The sequence below is a fragment of the Lynx canadensis genome, chromosome C1 (assembly GCF_007474595.2).
Source record: "Lynx canadensis isolate LIC74 chromosome C1, mLynCan4.pri.v2, whole genome shotgun sequence".
Classification (NCBI taxonomy): domain Eukaryota; kingdom Metazoa; phylum Chordata; class Mammalia; order Carnivora; family Felidae; genus Lynx; species Lynx canadensis.
The window spans coordinates 77,426,691-77,447,628 of record NC_044310.1 but is presented as its reverse complement, the minus strand read 5'-3'; the positions used below and the strand labels follow the sequence as shown (position 1 = coordinate 77,447,628).

Genomic DNA, 20,938 nt, shown 5'->3' with positions numbered 1-20,938 from the left:
CTGCAGCTAGCGTCCGCGGACCTCCACCGCCCGCAGGACTGAGACACCCACTCGCCGCCCCACCTCGGGCGCGCAGCAGCCCGGCCGCTCCCCGGTGCTCCTCCTCTCCTCCACCACCCTCAGCCCAAAGGGAAACGCTGGCTCCAGCAGCGCTCGGGGCTCATCCATCAGCCGGGGAGGAAAAGGGGGAGGGGGAAGGGGCGGGCGGCGGGAGGAGGAGTTTCTCCGCCGCGCGGAGCCCTCCGTGGGGCGGCGGGGGAGGAGCGCCCCTCCCCCCGCGCGCTGATTGCTGCGGCGTCCCGCCCGGCCCCGCCCGCGTGTGTGTGTGAGGGAGAGCTATAGCGCTGGGTCGGCCCGATGGGGGTAATCGAGGGTTTCGGGGACGCGGAGTGGCGCTTTCCTCTTCCCAGTGAGTGAGGGAGGGCATTCGGCGGCTCTCGTGCTCGGCCACTTTCCCTGGACGATTCCCGGAGCTCCCTGCAGGAGGTGAAAGTCCCGGCGGGTCCGGATGGCGTAGTTGCGCCGCGGCGCAGCAGCTGCTGGAGCTCACCGCCGCCGAGAGCTGGGCGGGGAAACTTTCCTCCGCGTTCCTCCGACTTGCGGCGGGTGGATCTCTGCGTGACACGCCGCCTCCGAGGTACGTGCGGGTCCGGCCCCGCGGCGCTACAGCCCGTGCCGGGACGCCCCTGGCCGCGCCACTAGCCCTGCACACGTTCCGGCCTCGGGCTCTGCAGGCTGCGCGGTGCCTGTCGGCTCTGCACGAGGCTCCGTGTCTGTTCACGGCCGGGGTCGCTCCGGCCGCACGGACCCCTCGGGCTCGGGAGGGCGGCGTTGGTCCAGCACTGTTTACGCTCGGAGGAGCCGCGACCCGTGGCCAGCGGTGCGTGGGGAGCGGCCGTCTTGGGTCGGGTGGGCAGCGCTCCCGGCGATGCGCTGTCCTGGGGAAGACGTCTCCTCCTCCACGCCTGTCCTCACTCTTACTCTCCACGGTTTTTTCCGACCCCCGCGGGGCGCGCCGGCCACTTACCCCGGGGCGCGTGACAGCGTCGGTGGGAAAGGTTTGTTGTGGGTTTGCACTCAATTGCAGTTGCAGAGGCTTCGCCCGGAGACTCGCGCACCGACGGGAGCTGCGCTCCCCTCAGCCGGCGCCCTCGGGGTTTAGTGAGGGCGGCGCGGAGCGCTGCAGACCCCGGGCCCCACAGAGAACGCGCCCCCTGTTAACGGATTAGCCCCTTACCCAGTTCATTTTGAAGGCTTCCCTTAGCATCTTCATTTGGTTAGAACAAACTGGAAATCTTGGGCTGTGGCTACAAGAATCTGCTTGCAGACTTGTTATTAAAGTGGGCATTTGCCCACTTTCCAGAATCACGTAGTGTAGGGAGTCGGCGTGGTCAAGCGGGAATTACCTTGGCACAGTGGAACTTAGTATAGTGTGTACCAGAAGAGCTGAGAAAAGAAAATCACTCAATATCCTTAGCTGTGAAATGGGAATAATAATAGGTCTGGTCTCATAAAGTCACTGTGAGGATTGAATGATTTAGTATGTGTAGAGTACTAGAACAGTGCCTGGTGCCGAGCAAGCGCTACACAGGTGTGAAAGCTGCTTGTCCGGAGACGGAGGTGATGGGAAAAGAGCAAAGAGGGTGAAGGATGCTAGGAGTGACAGCCGGAGATGGGGAACCAGGCATTTTCTGAACATCTGCCATCTAAGAAAAGTAAGTGAGCGGTTTGGGTGGAAAGAAGCATCTAGAGGTAACAAAGCACATGCCAAGCCCTTTTAGTTGTCCTGAAATGGTACTTTAAGGCTGCAAACAGTTACTTCACTGTGAAATCAGCTATTTCTCTCTAGTAATAATAGCTACCGTTTATTGAGCCCATGTCACTCTCCTGCGTGCCTTGAGGACCATTTAAACCTCATACTAACTCTGTGGTAAAAACATTATCAGGGCCATTTTACAGATAAGACTGTAGAGGTTAGTAATTTGCCCAAGCTAACGCATAACTTTCTGTTAGTTCTGACTCCAGAGCTAACTTAGCCAGGGAGAGCTAACAAGTGCAATCAGATTTGTGTGGGGTGAGCCCAGGCATCTTCTGTTGTTCAGGTTCCCATTTGAGTTGGACATATCTCTTGAAACAGTAATAAGGTATCTGTAATTAATTTAGGTGATATACTTACTGGGATGCCAAATTACAGCTCTGAAACTAGATCCAAGTAATTAGAAACAGAATCTTGATTTGGATTAATTCATATGAATATTTATTCTTAATTTCTTTTATTCTCTACACATTGTCAGAGTTACTTGGCTTCCTTAGGAAACAGCTTGGGGTTGGCACAGGAGGCAGGGAAATAATTCTTACCCCCTTAAGGGCTATTAAAATGAAATTGATTTCATGCCATTGTGTCAGTTAAAGGATGTTGCTCTGTTTCTTGGTGTTCTCTGCTTTTGGCTTGAATTCTGCATTGTTTAGTGTTTCAAGGCTTCAGCATAGTTTCAGCCCTTCACTTTGTCTTTGTCATTTGTCAACTTTAATTTTTCCTGTTTTGATGGAATCTGACCATTACATGGCAGCTTTGCTTAACAACTGTTGATCCAGCTCATGTTTTTAAATATAAAAATCACCAACTTACTTTTGAACCCCAGCACTTCAAAGGCAACCCTGGGGGAATTCACTGTTATTTTGAATATTAGCCAATAGGGGGAGTATAACACACTATTGATGTCTGTCAGTCACTTAAACCAGTTTTTAGGGTATTAAAAATACATTTAAGAAGTGGGAAATGTGGCTTTATCTAGCGAAATCACCAAGCTGCTTTCTGAGTTTACACTGGAAAACTGGGTTTAATTTCAACTGATTATAATAAGAATGACCTTGAGGACCAGGCCTATATGTTGGATATATGTCAACTCTCTCGTGGCTGGACAGATATTAAATACACGTGCATGTAGTTTTTTCCATTTGTTTTCCCTAAGAAGTGTATGTAAGATAATTTTGTGTAATTTGAACAATATTTCAATTATCCAGGAGAACTGGGAGTCCAGAGAGATCCATTGTGTATCCTTTTGTAATGGTCCTCATTTGTCTTTTGTAGAAAATTGGATGTAGTGAGTTTGTTTTCGGGAAGGTTGGTACACTCACAATCCTGTCATTATAATTCTTCATTAGCATCTTCCAAGTGTAAGACTGAGAGATTGTTATCCTGAGTAGCAGCAATTCTAGGCATTCTTCAGAGGCTTATATCTTGGTACATAGTAATAGTTCAGACGTATTGTATTTGTCTTGTAGAGGTGTGACGTGTCTATAGACACTGATCTTGTAAATAAAATATAAACATTATTTAAGAATTAACATGCCTGGGGGCACCTGAGTGGCTCAGCCGGGTAGTTGTCCGACTTTGGCTCAGGTCATGATCTCACTGTTCCTGCGTTCAAATCCTGCGTCCTCCTCTAGGCTGGTGGTGCAGAGCCTGCTTGGGGTTCTCGCGCTCTCTTCCCTGTTTCCCCTCCCCCGCTGGTGCTTTCTGTCTCAAATTTTAAAAAACTTAAAAAATTAACGTGCCTGGAAAAACAGTTAAACTGACTTTTAAGCAAAGTTTTCAATCTTTGCCTGCAGTTTGGTAGGCCAGCTTCCCTCCTCCTCCTCCTCCTCCTCCTCCTCCTCCTCCTCCTCCTCCTCCTCCTCCTCCTTCTTTGTTTATTTATTTATTTTGAGAGAGTGTGTGTGTGATTGGGGGCTGGGAGGGAAGGGCAGAAAGGGAGGGAGAGAGCGTGATGTGAGCCGATACCTTGACTGTGAGAACATGACCTGAGCTGAAATCAAGAGTTGGACGGATGATCAACCGACTGAGCCACCCAGGTGCCCCAGCTTGTTTCTTGTGTGTTAGGTAGTTTTGACTTTATTTCATTTAGCAAGTTAGGATCATGTGGATCCTTTTAAAAAATAACTTTAAAATTTAGTCTCTTCTTTGAAAATCTCAGCATTGCAGAAGCTACTTCAGATTAGCATTTTATTTAGGATTTAACTTAATTTTCTATGCTCTCATGTAGTTTACACTCCTTTAGCAAACATTTTTCAAACCCCCTACTCCTAATAGGCTTCTGGTTCCTAGTCTTGGAGTTGGCGAATTAGCTGTCCTCTTTCAAGCCTCTGATAGCAGGGGGCCAAGATGCCTTAAGGCTTCCTAAGGCTTTGTCTTGGAAAGCCTTTATAAATTGACAGAATTGGTTAATTTAAAGGAAGGGATTGTCCAATTCTTTTTAAAACTCAAAGGAATTAGGGGTGCCTGGGTGGCTCATTCAGCTGAGGGTCTGACTCTTGATTTCGGCTTAGGTCCTGATCTCACGGCTCATGGGTTGGTGCTGACAGTGAGGAGCCTGCTTGGGATTCTCTGTCTCTCTCTCAAAAATAAGTAAACTTAAAAAAAAAAAAAAAGATTCAAAGTAATTAATCTTTCCCTTTTGCATGCAAACTTAGTTGTAGCTTGTGAAAGTCAGGTGAGTTTCCTGCAGGGAGAATCTGGGCCTAACCTCTCAGGGAACTCAAAGTGTCCTTTTGAGTATGCTGCTAAGGTGATCTCTGCTGACTTCTTTAGTACCTAAGTGATCACCAATTTCCTGGGATCATAAATCTGTGGAAAGTTCTGACTTTACATTTCAGGCTTAACAGAACAGTTAGAATTCAGACTGATAAGTATTAACATTGCTGTAATATATTTTTCTGGATGAATTTGCTGTCGTCATTTTGAATTATCCCTATTGACAATCTATCTTGAACATGTTTTTTTTGGTTTTTTTTTTCCCCTTTGTTGCTATTGGACAAAAACTAATTATAATTGTCAGGTTCATTAGTTAATGAGGACAGCCTTCCCCTTTTTTTTTTCTTTGTTTTGCTCTTAACAGCTATTTGAAAAACGATTTTGTTACTTTTATTCTGTGTATTGGAGCATTTTCCTTGTGTTTTTTTAACTTGAAATTTTGAAACTTAAGAAATATTAACTACTTTTTGAAATTTGCATAACTCAAGTAAGCAAATGTTTTTAAGGATCTTTAACTTATAAGTAACCTTGTATCACCTGTAGGAATATTGACAGTTTGCAATGTAAAAGTAATTTGCGGTTATATGAAAAACTAGCCTTTCACAAATAACAGTTAGCCTTTAACAGTTTCAGCAAGAGCTGTTGTGGTTTTGGAAGAAAATTACTGCACCAAGATACACAGCAGTAATTTCTCTGGTTCCACATCTTCAGAGCTAATACTTGGAATGATACAGCGTTGTCTCTTTGTAGCATTGCATAAAACAAAAGCTATTGCTAATTTGTTTGGTTTCCAGTCAAGCTGAAATAACACAGTTTGGAAGGACTTTATAAAAAATGATCTAGGTCCATTTCCTGGGCTCTGTTCATTTCTGTACCTTTTTGAAATACAACATTTGTTTGTTAACTGACATTGAGCTTTCTTTTCTCTGTTTGCAAAGCCCTTGCTCAAGATTTAGGACAGATTTCCAAGCAATTTTCCTTCTTTCAGAGAGAATAATGATTTTTATACCAACCAAGATGTGCACAGTATTTAGTGTTTGGAACAACATTTGTAAAAATTCTGCATGAGGCCACTCTCATTTGGACCTTACACACTTTTTTTTTATTCTTTAGTTTCCTAGGCCAACCATCAAGACTTATAGAAGGACAACTAAGGGCATCTTTATTTAATTTATTTAATCTTCAATTATTATTGAAGGTCTGAAAAAAAGAGCCCTAGAGTTATGCCCTCAGGCCATCCTGATATCTCCTGCTTAGGGTAATTACGGGGGGGGGGGGGGGAGAAAAAAAAGATTAACACTAGTGTTTGTGCTGAAAGTTTCTTCAAGTCTGGGAAGAGGACTCTGAATAAGAGTAGAGCGTGGCAAAGTTCATTTTTGGGATTTACTGTTAAATTGTTGCCACAATAAAAATTTAAGATAAAATCTAAAATGCAAGCTCTATCTCTATGAGGAAGGATGGTAATACAGAAGCATATAGTCTCCCTGCGTCTTGGGCACTGGACTCCAGGGGGAAGGGGGTCAGAGTAGGGTGCTGTTTGTGGAGGAAGAAGCACCTGCTGGCCTTTCCTTCCAAGTACCATAATTCATTTCCCTGGTACATGCTGAAGGTCAGGATTTTGTGTGAAATTGCAAATGGAACATTTGTAAAAACACGTGTAAGTTGATTAGTCCTTGAAAGAATGATCTGTAGAAAACAGTCTTTACAGTTACTAGTCCTTGAGCTTTCCTGTTGATCGGATTGCCCTGTGAGACAAGGGCTGCAGTGTGACAGGTGAGATGACTAACCTCCATTGATGGGTAAGGACACCAGATGGACCAGATGGATGGTCTACCAGAACTTTGGATTTCTTGTTTTGTTCTTACTGTTTTATTAATGGAAACTTGGTGAATACTTAATTTCAACTTGGCACATGAAAAGATTCCCTTTTGAGAGTATACTTCTATTAGCATTTTTAGTGATTTATGTGTCTTGACAGTATGAAATTGGTCAATGAATGCAAAAATACACGGGTGTGTATTTGCAAATTTCATTTCATCATTCACTGTATGATGGTTGCTGGAGAAGAATGTGGCTCCCCTCCACCCCCATAATTAGAAGGTTATTTTAGGTGAAATACTTAGATTCCAGTGTGATACCCAAGTCCTTTTATGTGGTATTGCCTGTGTTGTTATACGTAATCTCTTTTCTGTTTTTCCTTTAAAACAAAACATACTCAAACACAGAACTCTCTTCTGAGTGTCCATAAAGAATAAATGTCTCCTTTTGTTATATTAGACTTTGTGCAGTTGGCTGGCAAATTAACTTCAACTTTGAGGGAAAGCACCACTGACTCATTACATACATTTTGTATTATTACATTGTAAGGTCTTCCCTATGTGTGTGGGAGAAGTTTCTGAACTTCTAAATCAGCATTGTGTACTATTGTTGGTCTGTCTCCTTTTGTCAAAGCCTTTCTGAGCAGACATTGCTTAGTTTTTAAATTTTTTATAGAGATTGTTACCTGTCATCATATTCATAATATACCATCTGAATTGTGAAAAAAATATTTAAGATAACAGCCAACTTTGTGAAGGCACTCCTGTCTTTTTCTTTTGACTTCATCATACTCATCCATGACAATTGTTGCATCATGTTTTTGGAGCCTGAGGAAGGATGACCTACTTTGATACATTTCATATTCTTTTGTATTTATGCCTTTTTCAGTTTGTGGCATCTTTATTTCATTATTAGAGTGGTTGCTTTCTAAGATATTCAAGATTTTCATTTCATTCAGTGTGTGGGCAAACAAGGAGTTTCCTGTAGAACCCGTCCTACTAAATTCTTAAAAATAGTTCCAGAAGGTACCCCATTTAGATACCTTGTTGGGTGGAGGGCTCTTGGTAAAGTTCAAATGGGAGATAATTGAACACAAAGCAGGATTCTGTTTAGTTTAACCAGGTAGAAAAGGGAAAGTAGCATCTAATTCATTAGGACAAAATTCACTTTTGTATAATAATGAGGGATTTAAGTGTTTTCTTTGGAATTAATATATACTTTAACTACTTAAAGGTATAGGTAAAAGGTTTGCAAAAGAAACTTTGCTAAGGCTGAGGTTCTGGAGTTGGCAACTCCTGTAACCCCAAAGATCCTGTTCTCTGAAGCCAGGAAAAAGCGGTCTGTTTCCAATTATATATCACAAAAATAGGGAAATTAAGCCAAGAAAAATGATCATTTGGGGGTTGGGCTGCTTTTTTGTAGAGGGTAAAGGAGGAAAGACTATAGATGAATATTTTTAAAAATCTGTCTTTTCTGGTTGGCTTTCAGAATTTTCTCAAGCGTTCTCTATTGGAAATGAAGAATAATTTTGGGATTAAAGACTCCTCCTTCAGTTTCTTTTTGTTTCTCACAGAGCAAATGGAAGAGTAGTCAGGCAGCTTCTGCTGACACGAGGGTGTTTGGTCCCAGTGTTCTGGGACCTGGCTGGTATTTTTGGTAAAGCCTTTTCCAGTCTGAATGGTGCCATGCTATGGGCTCCCAACATCATACCGGGTAGTTGGTGCTGTGTTTTTTCGGTACACGTTTTACCAGACTTGAATGGAAATGTGGTCCCTGATGCCGAGCAGCATTCTGCTGGTGAAGAAAGAAAGGCTAGGGATGCTGGTGTGAGAAGCCTACCTGGAAGCTGGATGAAGTGTGGGTGCATATAGTGTCCTCAGCACTTGTCAGAAGCACCTAGCCTTTCTGAGTGCCTACGGCTGGTTTCAGGATTAGTGGTCCTGTGAGACCCAGGTGTTAACTAAGAAATCTCCTTTCTACCACCAGAAGATCACCCCCAGCAGGTCTTAGTTCCTGTTTCTCACACCTTACACCTCCACAGAGTGTTGAATAAAACTTTCCTAATGGTACAGAATCTTTGGTAACAACACAGTTTGTCGGGGCTAGTGGTGTTTGGCTATTGGCTCATTTTTTCTCACCTCCTATTGAAGTCCTTGGCCTGCTGCAGGCGGGCTCCCACACCCACCATACGAAGGCAGGGTGTGAGAAAAGGTGCAAAGTGTGAAACTTGTGCTTGCTTTAAGTGGTGTCTGCATTGTCCTCTCTCTGGGGCCTTTGCTGCTTAACTCTTGTCTTTCCCCCACCTTTTTATCATCTTAGTTTCCTTGGAGCTCCTTCTTCCGGTTTTCTCCTTACCTTCTCGATCTTTCTTCACGTTGCCTTTCCAGTGCTTGATTCCTATGTGTTGGCATTCTCCGAGGTTTTATATTTTCCCTTTCTCTTCTCTTCTCTTCTCTTCTCTTCTCTTCTCTCTTCTCTTCTCTTCTCTTCTCTTCTCTTCTCTTCTCTTCTCTTCTCTTCTCTTCTCTTCTCTTCTCAGTTTGCATATAGTTGCTCGTATTTCCATGCCTCAATGGCCATGTTTCTGCCAGTAACTTCCAGTTTTATATTTCATACCTTTATTTCCAGTAGCTACCTTGTTGTTCTGTAGGTCTTTCTGTTAAAAGCAAGTCCCAAACCCAACCTACTATTTCTCTGTGCTCTCTAGTCTCAATCCTTTATTTCCTGTGTCAGTAAATGGCACCAGTTACCAGGCTAGGAGCCTCAGGCACACTAAACTTGCTTCTGCTTACTTCCCTGAGCCGAGTAATACCAGTCACGTGTAGCTTACCTTTAGCAGATCTCAGCTGACATTTTCTTTCCCTTTCCAAATCATCATCTCACGTGCACTATTGCAGGGGTCTTCCAGTTGGTTTTCCTGGCTTCATCATCTCTATCTTCATCTTTTTATCCATTTTGGTTGGTACCTTCTAAAACACAGATCTGTGTTTTCATTTCTTGCATTTTATTTTAAAGTTTATTAATTTTGAGAGAGATTGAGAGAAAGAGCATGTGTGCATGTGCAGGAACTAGAGAGGGGTTGAAAGAGAGAGAGAGAGAGAGAGAGACAGACAGACAGACAGACAGAATCCCCCCAGGCTCTGCACTATCCACACTGAGCCCCTTGAGGGGTTCAGTCTCATGAACTGTGAGATCATGACCTGAGCCGAAATCAAGTGTGGGACATTTAACTGACTGAGCCACCCAGGCACCCCATGTTCTCTTGGATTTTAACGTTTTTTGTTTTTTTTTTTTTAATTTATTTTTGAGAGAGAGAGACAGAGCATGAGCAGGAGAAGGGCAGAGAGAGAGGGAGACACAGAATCCAAAGCAGGCTCCAGGTTCTGAGCTGTCAGCACAGAGCCCAACGTGGGGCTCAAACTCACGAACTGCGAGATCATGACCTGAGCCGAAGTCAGATGCTTAACCGATTGAGCCACCCAGGCTCCTTTTGCATTTTATTTATTTATTAAAAAAAATTTTTTTTTAATGTTTATTTATTTTTGAGACAGAGAGAGACAGAGCATGAACGGGGGAGGGGCAGAGAGAGAGGGAGACACAGAATCAGAAGCAGGCTCCAGGCTCTGAGCCATCAGCCCAGAGCCCGATGCGGGGCTCGAACTCATGGACTGCGAGATCGAGATGGAGATCGTGACCTGAGCTGAAGTCGGACGTTTAACCGACTGAGCCACCCAGGCGCCCCTCCTTTTGCATTTTAAAAGTCACTGCTCTTCCGTTATCCTTGGCGGAAGATGTCTAGTTATTAATAATGTAGCCTCAGCTGCTTTTTCAAGCCATTTCTCCTACGTCTCCCTAAACCTCTCTCTTCCCATACCAGAGCCCTTATGGATTACAGAGCATGCTGGGTGCTCTCAGGCTCCTTTGCTTTTGTACTTGTCTCTCACCTAGCATATCTTCCCTTCCTTTCTCTGGTGGTCTCCCGCTTACTCATGCAAGGTCTCTATCTACGTTGTTAGAGTCTGTAGGGAAGCTACAGATGGCTCTTCCTGGCAGGTGGTTGCTTGCATCTTCCCTTAATTTATTTTACGGCACTTTTGCTACCTCTGGAGAACTTATTTTCTTTGTCTGCCAGATTGTGGACTTTCCTAGAGCATTATCATGTCTCATCATCTCTGTATCCTGGGAGTGTGGCATGGGCTTGGTATATAATATATATTATCACATTGAATTCTCCAACTCAGTTCCACTTCAGTTAAAGGTTTGGAGAGAGGCAAAGCTTACAGTGGATGTGAACTGTAACCATACAGAAACTGCAAAGGAAATAAACTCAGAATCATAGAGTTTAAGGTTAGAGTGGGGGTTAGAAATAATCCTCTTTAAGTACCTTGAAAGATGAGAACAGGCAGGTTACATGCCCTGCCCAAGATCACACTCTGCCCAAGATCAGACCGCTGGGGAGTAGTGCTTTTTTTAAAATTTCTCTGCAGTATACTCCACCCAACAGCCAAAATGGCCCCGATGAAGCCTAAGTCAGATCCTGTTATTCCTTTGCTTAAAACACTCTAATGTTCCTATCTTAGGGTAAAAGCCAGAATCCTTACAATGATCTGTAAAGCCCCACACAACTAGCCATCACTCCCTTGTCACATCCATTACCTTTTTGATCTCATTCCTGTGCTCTCTGGTTCACTCACTGTGCTCCAGCTTCCTGGCCTGCTGTCTGTTTCCTAACCATGTCAGACATGCTGTCTCAGGACCTTTGCATGTGCTGTTTCCTTTGCTTGAAATATTTTTCTCTCAGATATCCACAGAGTTCATTTCCTGTAAGTCCTTACCCCAACAAAGAACCAAACCAAAGACCCCAAATATTTCCTTTCCCTCTTCTCTGCTTTGTTTTCTTAGCATTTATCTCTATCTCAGACACAGTTTTATATTTTGTTTATAATTTGTCGCCTCTGGCTAGAAGGTAAGCTCCATGAGGGCAGGGATTTTGGTATGTTTTGTTCCATATTGAATCCCTGTACCTGAAACAGTGCTGGCATGGAGCAGGCACTTGATAAATATTCGTTAGGTGAATAAATGAATGAGAAGATTTTGTGGATTTCTTATATCTCCCGTTAAATGTACACTTATGGCATTTCAAAGGGAAAACTATCAGATCTGTCTAGAAGGAGGAAAATCTGACGTTTAAAATGCCTCATTCAAGACCTGTCATACTAGAACATTGACCTCTTTTTAATTGACTGAAAACAGCAATCGTGGGCTCTCCCCAGCCTTACAAGTGGTTTGGGAAGACTCCCAGTTTACCTCTCACAGGCTTGGGCTTGCTGTGGTTTCTCTCTGCCTGTGATTTGCCCTTTAACCCATTGGGCTGCATAGATGAAAAGTAAACATAGCATTAAAGAAAAGAGCACGGGGAGAGGGTATAGGGCAGAGGAGCAGAATTTCCCTGCGGCCCTGACATCTTCCCTTGGCTCTGTGCCCATCCACAGGGCCACTCACCGACCTTCCTGAGTTGCTTCGGGGTACGCTCTAAGGAATAGTCTGGAGCCGGCTGGGCCAGATGACTCTTGAATTTGCTTTGATGTTCTAATTTCTTTGAAAAGAAAGTTAAGTTTAGGCCAAAGGGACAATGGAGAAAGGTTTTTTTTTTTTTTTCTTTTTTTTTTAAATTTTTTAAATTAAATTACCATCTTCATTTTGAAGAGAAGTTTTAACCCTTCTGAAGACAGGATTGCAGTTGAAATTACTGCCTGCTTCCGTCAGTGATGCTAGTGAGGAGTTAAGACTGGTGGGATCTGTTTTATGAAACCAGTGACTTAAATCCAAGGGACAGTAAGTTACAGTTCTGAAGAAGCATTTGATTCTTCAGGGTAGGGGTTATGTTGAACGAAGAGGATAATTTGTATTAGTGTAACAGTGTTGTTAGAGTCATTTGCCTCCTGCCTCTTTTTTTTTTTTTTTTTTTAAGTTTATTTATTTTTGAGAGAGAGCGAGAGTGCAAGTACATGCAGGGAAGGGGCAGAGAGAGGGAGGGAGAGAGAGAGAGAATCACAAACAGGCTCTGTACTGTCAGTGAGGAGCCCGTTGTGGGACTCAAACTCATGAACCATGAGATCATGATTCAGTAACCATGAGATCACGACCTGAGCTGAAATCAAGAGTCTGAGGATCAACCATCAACTGATCAACCAGACTGAGCCACCCAGGTGCCCTTCCTCCTACTCTTTTTGTGATAACATCATTATGGTTCCTCATCAGGACAGGAAGCCCAGCTAAGGAAGTCAAAGGCTTAGGAGGAAGTTATTGGCCATGTACAAAGCTAACAGCGTAATTTAACCCTTGGATTCAAAACTATCAAATTGAGAATAAATTGTCTTGAATGGAGATGTTATCAATGACCTGGTTAAAAATCATCATCACTACCATTTCCTGAACCCTAGGAACATACTAGGTATTAACATAAAGCATTAACACATGCTTTACGTGTTACTAATTTACTTAATTCTAATAACAGCCCCCTTAGGAAAATAGAATCATTATTTCTATGTTATAGATGAGACTTGGAGGTAAGTTGCTCATAGTTCCACTGCTAGGAAGAGGCAGGGCAGGGATTTGAGGGCCTGGGGGCAGGGTTTCCCAACACTTCGCACTACGCTATATGTAATCTCCAACAACACATCAAGCACACGCTTTATATTTACTAACTGCACTGTCTGCGATGCTTTTCTTTCCGATATTGTCATAGCTCTGTCTTGCTCTGTCATAGCCCTGTCCCTGTGCTCAAATGTTGCCTCATCTGAGAGGCCCTCTAAAAAGGTTTCTGGTAACCAGTTCCTATGTGTGTGTGGGGCTGTCTTCCCACACACCACTAATTCTGACACTGTTTACTCTCTACCTGGAGAGGTAACATTCGATTCCACAGTCCCACAGGACTGCCTTCTGCTTGACGGGTCACAAGCCCAGGCTGCAGGTTGGAGATTCCCACAACCCCTCCTTGGATTTGATTAGCTTGCTAGAGCTGCTCACAGAACTCAGAAAAACATCTTACTTACTAGATTTCTGGTTTATTGTAAAAGGATATAACTCAAGAATAGCGAGACGGGAGTGATACACAGTGCAAGGTGTGGAAAAAGGGCATGGGGCTTCCATGTTCCCTGGGCAAGGCACTCTCCCCAGTCTCCAAACCCCATCCTTTTGGATTTTTACAGAGGCTTTGTTACATAGGCATGGTTGATTAAATCTTTGGCGATTGGCAGTTGAGTCAACCTCCAGCCCCTCTCTGAAAAAGAACTCAAAGTTTCCACCCTCCAGTGAGCTGTTGGTTCTCCTGGTAAGCAGCCCCCATCCTGAGGTAGGGTCCAGAAGTCACCTCATTAACACAACAAAAGACACCTTTATTCCTGTCATCACTTAGGAAATTCCAAGGATTGTAGGAACTTCGTGCCAGAATCGGGGACTAAGACCAAATGTGTATTTCTCGTTATAAATCACAATATCACAACTTCCGTGACCACCCTAGGTCTAAAATAATAGTCCTCCTCTCAGCACTCTCTCTCCTTAACCTGCTTTATTTTTCTTTCATAGGACTTCGATCACTTGACACATTACAAATTTGTTGTCTTTCTCCCCCATGAGAAGGTAAGCTCCGTGAAAACAGTGCCGTGTTTAGTTCATTGCTGTGTCCCCAGCTTCCCCAGCACTAGCCTGGCACGTGGTAGGTGCTAATAAATGTTTAGTGAGTGAATGAATGAAGTGAAATAAAACCACCCATTGAGCCTTGCCTCTCTGGTTTCAAAACAAAATAACTTGTCATAGGTCGGATCGAATCATGCCCACTACAGTGCAGGGCCTGGTTGGCATCCATAGAGGAGGAGCTCCCATTTGTAGTGTTAAGAGAATCAGACAAACCTGGGCTCCAAATCTGGTGCCAAGACTTAGTAGCTGGTGACCCTGGGCCTGTTGAGTGTCTTGAAGCCTCACTTTTCTCACTATAAAGTAGTATTCTTGGGTTGTTGAGAGGATGAAATGAGAAATTGTGAAAAACGCAGTAGGTGCTCAATAGGTGGTAGCTGAGATATTTTGTGGGGTCAGAAGAGGAAAGCAGGGTGTTAGCCTCTACTAGGAAGGGGAACATGGAATAAAAACATGAACAACCACAGAATAATTACAAAGCAGCATGCGGACAATTCTTGGCTGTGCTACAAACTAGCTGTGTAACGGTGGGCCAGTCACCGAGCCTTTCTAATTCCTGGTTTGCTAATCTGTGAAATTAGAGGGCTGGAGTAGATGTTATCTATTTCTAACATTCTGGGTTGGCTCTGAGTAGAAGATAACACGGAACAAATTATCCACAAAATGTCAAGGAGACTGTGTTCGCAGTGGAATGGGATTAATTAGAATGTTTTTTGGAATGAGGTGAGGGGGATGAGTAGAGTTCTTGGAGTTTTAGGAATAGAGTAAAAATGGCAGTTTTGATAAATTGGGCAGATCTGACAATATTTAGGTTTTGTGTGTGTCTACTTTGCTCAGAAAATAACGATTTAAATATATTTTGTTGGGGCGCGTGGGTGGCTCATTCGGTTAAACATCTGACTCTTGATTTTGGCTCAGGTCATGATCTCACGGTTTGTGGGATTGGACCCTGCGAGTGGGGCTCTGCATTGACAGTGTGGAGCCTGCTTGGGATTCTCTCTCTCCCTCTCTCTCTCTCCCCTTCCCCCTGCTCATGTGCTCTCTCTCAAAATAAACTTAAAAAATATTTTTGTTTATATCAGCTATGTATTAAAAGTAGTTACTATAGTCTTAGTATTTTATTTACACTTAGGTTGTCAAATTGAATGTTTTTCTTGGCAAATACTTTCCAGTTTTGTTAAGTCATTCGTGCTAGCTATTACATGACCATGTATTTCAAATTTCCACAAGTGTGTTTGAAGTCTCATTTTATAGGAGGGATTCAGGATTAGTTGTTAGTACATATAATGACAATTATAAGTACGGTATAGAACAAAAGATTTTCTTGTTTAATCTCTTCGTATTAGAGATGAAGAAATTAAAGCCCAGAATGGAGTGGCTTGTCTAAGCTTGTAAAACATGTTGATGCCAGAACTCCTGTCTTTCCTGTTCCTTTGAAGCTGCCTGAGATACAGGTTCTTTCTTATACACAGCTGTTATTTGTCACTTTATCATTTATTATTGAGAAATGTTTTGATAATTCACCATCTTTCCATCCTTTCAGCTGTAATGTACAGAATTGTGTTTGATACTGGTTACCCATTATGGTACCTTCATTGGATGCCTACTATATGCCAAGTAGGTAGACTACTACTACTAGCCGGGAGACTGCAGTCCTTCTTTCCAGAGTGAACAGATGTAGGAAAGCCATGCCTGGAAGGAAATAATCACATAAACATCTATCTGCAGAGTTGACTTGAACTACATTCCAGGTGTCTAAGTTTAACTGTGTCTGAGGGAATCATAGGAGGCTTCCTTAAAGAAGTAATGCTTATACACAGAGTTGAGACCTGAAGATGTTAGTAAGTGGCTGTGTTAGGGAGATTACAGAGCATCACTGAGTTCTGACAGGGTTGGAACATTGCTTCTGAAAGCAAGGGCTTGGCCCTTTTGTGGGACTGAATTGAGGCAGGTGTGGCTGGAGCATACAGAGGATGAGGTCAGACTAAATAGGCAACATCCAGCAGTCATGGGAAGGGTTTTGGTCTTTATTCTTGACAGCAGTGGGTGACTACTGAAGGATTTTAATTTTTTTAAAAATTTTATTTATTTATTTATTTTTTACATTTATTTATTTTTGAGAGACAGAGTGAGACAGAGCACGAGCAGGGGAGGGGCAGAGAGTGGAGACACAGAATCCGAAGCAGGCTCCAGGCTCTGAGCTGTCAGCAAGCACAGAGCCCAATGCGGGGCTCGAACCCACGGACCGTGTTTCATGACCTGAGCCGAAGACGGATGCTCAACTGACTGAGCCACCCAGGTGCCCCAGGATTTTAATTTCTAATGTTTCACATGCCTCAGCTGCTGAGCCCTTTCTTTGCCAAATAATCAGTTAAATAATTGAAATGTCTATTAAGGGATTACCCCCATTTAAGAGAAATAATGTTTTATTGGAAGTCAGTGGAAAGAAAGAAAAAAATGTGCTAAATTGTAATTAGCAGACTAGAATAGTCTATTGCTGAAGTATTTATTCTGAATTCATTTATTTGCAGAATCCCTGTGAATGTAAATAAACGTGAATAAAATATTTTAGTAAATTACTAAATTACAAAATAGTCTAATGGAGGTCTAGTAGATGTAGCTTCCCCAAAGTTTTTTTTAATGGCCGAGTGCTTACTAGGGCCTAAGGGATGTTGACTGGTGTCCTGATACTCAGCTGTGCTGACTTTTGCTGGAATAATTGCAGCTTCGTGATTCAGTAGGCCCTTTTGGTGATAGCTGATTCCTCACTCCAGGCAGCTTGGTTGGTGCCATTGCCAGCATGAGTTCCTCAGCCTCCGGCTAAACCCCTGAAGCTAAATTGGGAATGGTAAGGTAGAATTGAGGAGGGCCCTGCAGCCAGATTCCTGAAACTTACACCAGTGCTGTTGAGGCAGTCAGTCGCTTTAGCACCCTTTCGCAGCAGCTTTGCAGTATTAGGACTATCTTTAGGACTCCTATCTTGTATTGAGTTTGGAGTCATTGTTTTTTGGTAATGGAGGTATTTTTTTGAAATTCTAGATGATGGAGTCTAAAATTAATACAGATTTTTGGTATAAACTATATTATCTCACTACTAGTAGTTTGCTTGGTTTTTTGAAAGCCTAGGGGTATTTTAGCCATAAAAAACTTCAGTGACTACTATTTAAAAAAAGTTTTTTTAATATTTATTTTTGAGAGAGAAAGAGCATGAACAGGGGAGGGGGAGAGAGAGAGAGAGACAGACAGACAGACAGACAGAGTGAAACACAGAATCTGAAGCAGGATCCAGGCTCTGAGCTGTCAGCACAGAGCTGGGCACCCCACATGGGGCTCGAATTCACGGACCGCAAGATCATGACCTTAGCCGAAGTCAGACACTTAACCGCCTGGGCCACTCAGGCGCCCCACATATACATATATTTTTAATGTACTTTGGGCCAGGTATTGTTTTAGGTAACATGCCCATATTCTATCTCACATATTATAATCAGAATGTCAGATAAGGGAGTGGTAGAGGCTGTCCAGTGTAACATGTCTGGGTAAGCCAGGTTTGGAATCCCCAAGTACAGTTCTCTATTAATTAGCTTATAGTTATGAGCAACAGCAATCTTTGAATCCAAAAATGTTAAGTGTGAAGGATTGTCCTTGAAATACTGCGAGGGTGGGTGAAAAAATCTTTCCTTTGTGAACTTGAATAAAACGTGGTCTTTTACAGCAGTATGAAGTGCATCCCTTTCTGCTGTATTTTGCTTGGGCAGTGAGATCTGTTGTGCTTGGGATAGACAGAGGGGCTTTTAAGGACTGGCTGAAGGTCAGACTCAAGGTAACTAAGGATTCTGGGGCCAGAGATGTGTTGGTCATACTCTGGGTCAGGAATGAGGGTGGGCCAGGCCCTGGAGGTGCCGGGGAGAGCAGAGTCCAGCTTCTCTGAACATCTTGTAACCTCCGTGCCTCCTGCCTCCCTTCATGTGGGAGTCTTCATGTGGAATTCCTTCCCATGTGTAAGGTAGTTCAAAAGTAATTCTTCTTTTCCTGCCACTGGCAGCCACAGAATGTTGGAACTTTAATCTTAGGCCTCAGGATTCATTCTCTTTGGTAGAGATAGCCTGCTGTGACAAATAATGATAGCTCTCGTGCTGTTACACGTACAGTCTTATTTGATTCTTGCAACAACCCTGTTATGTAGGGAAGGTTATTTTCTTCTAAAAAATGAAGAAACCGAGTCTCCATTCTCATCTAAAACTCTTTTCTTGTGTGATCTGCTTCTAAGAGTCTTTTTTTTTTTTTTAAAGATTTTATTTTTTTAGTGTTTATTTTAGAGAGAGAGAGAGAGAGCATGAGCAGGGGAGGGGCAGAGAGAGGGGAACAGAGGAGTCAAAGTGGGCTCTGCGCAGCAAGCCTGACATGGGGCTTGACCTTATGAACCATGAGATCATGACCTGAGCCAAAGTCAGATGCTCAATCAGCTGAGTCACCCAGGTGCCCCAAGATTTTACTTTTAATAACCTCTGTACCCAACATGGGGCTCAAGCTTACAACCCCAGGATCAAGAGTTGCATGCTTTACCAGATGAGCCAGCCACGAGGCTCTCTGCTCTGAGAGTCTCCATGGATTTTCCATGCACTCTAGGCTCCTTTCAGTATATTCTCAATAGGGTACTCAAGAAAATGTTTATTTATTTTTATTTTTTTTCCTGTTATATTGAGATATAATTGACATAATGTTGTGTAAGTTTAGGGTGTAAAACATAATGATATGTGTTATGTATATATAGCAAAATGATCACCACAATAAGTTTACTTAACATCCATCACCTCACTTAGTCACAGATTTTTTTTTTCTTGTGATGAGAACTTTTAAGATTTACTCTCTTAGCAACTTTCAAATATGTAATACAGTATTGTTAACATGTAGTCATCATGTTGTATATTACATCCCCGGGACTTAATTGATCTTATAACTGGAAGTTTTTACCTTTTGATCATCTTCCCCCACTTCTTCCACCCCTAACCTCAGGCAACCATCAATCTGTTCTGTTTCCGTGAGTTCAGTTTTTAGATTCTACATATAAGTGAGCTCATAGACTGTCATATGAAATGTCTGAGTTATTTCACTTAGCATAATACCCACAAAGTCCTTCCATGTTGTTGGAAATGCAGCATTTCTTTTCTTTTCTTTTCTTTTCTTTCTTTCTTTCTTTCTTTCTTTCTTTCTTTCTTTCTTTCTGGCTGAATAGTATTCCATTGTGTATATATACTGCATTTTTTAAAAATCCATTTACCTGTTGATGGACATTTAGGTTGTTTCCAGGGTCTTGGCTATTTTATTTATTATTTTTATTTATTTATTAATTTATAATTTTTTTAATCTTTATTCACTTTTGAGAGAGACAGAGCATGAGTGGGGGAGGGGCACAGAGCGAGGGAAGACTCAGAATCTGAAGCAGGCTCCAGGCTCTGAGCTGTCAGCACACACAGCCCGATGCGGGGCTCAAACCCACGAACCGTGAGATCGTGACCTGAGCTGAAGTCGGACACTCAACTGACTGAGCCACCCAGGCGCCCCAAGGGTCTTGGCTATTTTAAATAATACTGCAGTGGACATAAGGGTGCAGATATCTCTTTAGCACAGTGATTTCATTTCCTTTGGATATATACCCAGAAGTAGAGTTACTAGATCATATATGGTAGTTCTATTTTTAATTTTTTGAGGAACATCCATACTGTTTTCCATAATGTCTGTACCAGGGAAATCTTTTTTTTTAATTTTATGCCAGAGACAGAGCGCGAGCAGAGGAGAGGGGATGGAGGAGAGAGAGAGAATCTTAAGCAGGCTCCATGCTCAGTGTGGAGTCCAACGTGTGGCTAGACCTGACCTGAAATCAAGAGTCAGACACTCAACCAACTGAGCCACCCAGGCCTTCCCCCCTGCTTTTTAAAGTAAACTCTATGCCTAACGTGGGACTTGAATTCATGACCCTAAGATTAAGAGTTGCAACCTCTACCCACTGAGCCAGCCAAGCGCCCCTATACGGGGGAAATCTTAACCCAATGGATCATAACTCTTCCCTACTTAAACCCTTTCTTGAACCTTATTTCTTTCTTTTCTTTTTTGGCTTTGCAGCCTCTTTCCCTCCAGTGCCAGGGGCCTTTAATAGTTCCCGTACCTGGAAATCTTTTAAACCTCACTGTTTTAAATCTCTACTTATCCTTCAGGTTGTGGGTACTTTTCCTTTAGAGCTCTTATCATAGCATGTAATTACAAATTTGTGAGCATTTGTGGGTTTATCCCACCAGACTGTAAGCCCATGAGGGCACAGAACGTATCTCGTTCCTTGGCTGTTATATTCCCATTGCCTGACACAGAGTGAGCAATAACTAAAGACCTACTGAAGGAAGAAATAAAGTTCAGGAAATTAAATATCTTACCTAATGTCACAATAGGTGTCACTTCTACTAAATACAAGCTCCATGAGGGCAGGATTTTTGGTTCCTTTTTCAGTGCTGTAGCTTTGGCATCTTCAACAGCACCTGGCTCATCGTAGTATTTGTTGAATGTTGATTGCGTTTGAATGTGATTCCAAAGAGTTCTTATCCAAATCCAGAACTTTCCCCCTTTTGCCAAATCTGTCTGAAAATGGGGATTTGGAATTAACCAGTTTCTTTGTATAGTAGAGAAATCTGAGACTTGCTGTTGTGATTCAGTAAGGTGGCTTTGCTTTCTCTGTGTACAGGTCTTAAAGGGCATCCAAATGTCATCAAACAACAGTATCTCTTCTACATCCTGTATACCCCTTTTTATAAGCTGCCAAGCTAGATATTGATGTCATCCATCCTGCCTCTTTTTTTAAATCCCCTGAATAACATGTTGAATAACCATGAGACGAATTCC

General features: G+C 42.8%; 1 protein-coding gene across 2 annotated transcripts in view; it reads left to right on the top strand.

Moving 5' to 3' along the window:
- Window positions 1–324: 324 nt before the first annotated feature.
- Window positions 325–20,938, top strand: part of TGFBR3 (transforming growth factor beta receptor 3) — a 207,340-nt gene continuing 186,726 nt past the window's right edge. Inside the window, exons 1-2 of one of the 2 annotated variants that reach the window (XM_030328180.1) lie at window positions 325–637; window positions 13,940–13,993. The gene's annotated coding sequence lies outside the window, so the exon portion shown is untranslated. The remainder of the gene's footprint in view (window positions 638–13,939; window positions 13,994–20,938) is intronic. The other variant, XM_030328179.1, reaches the window with a different exon arrangement.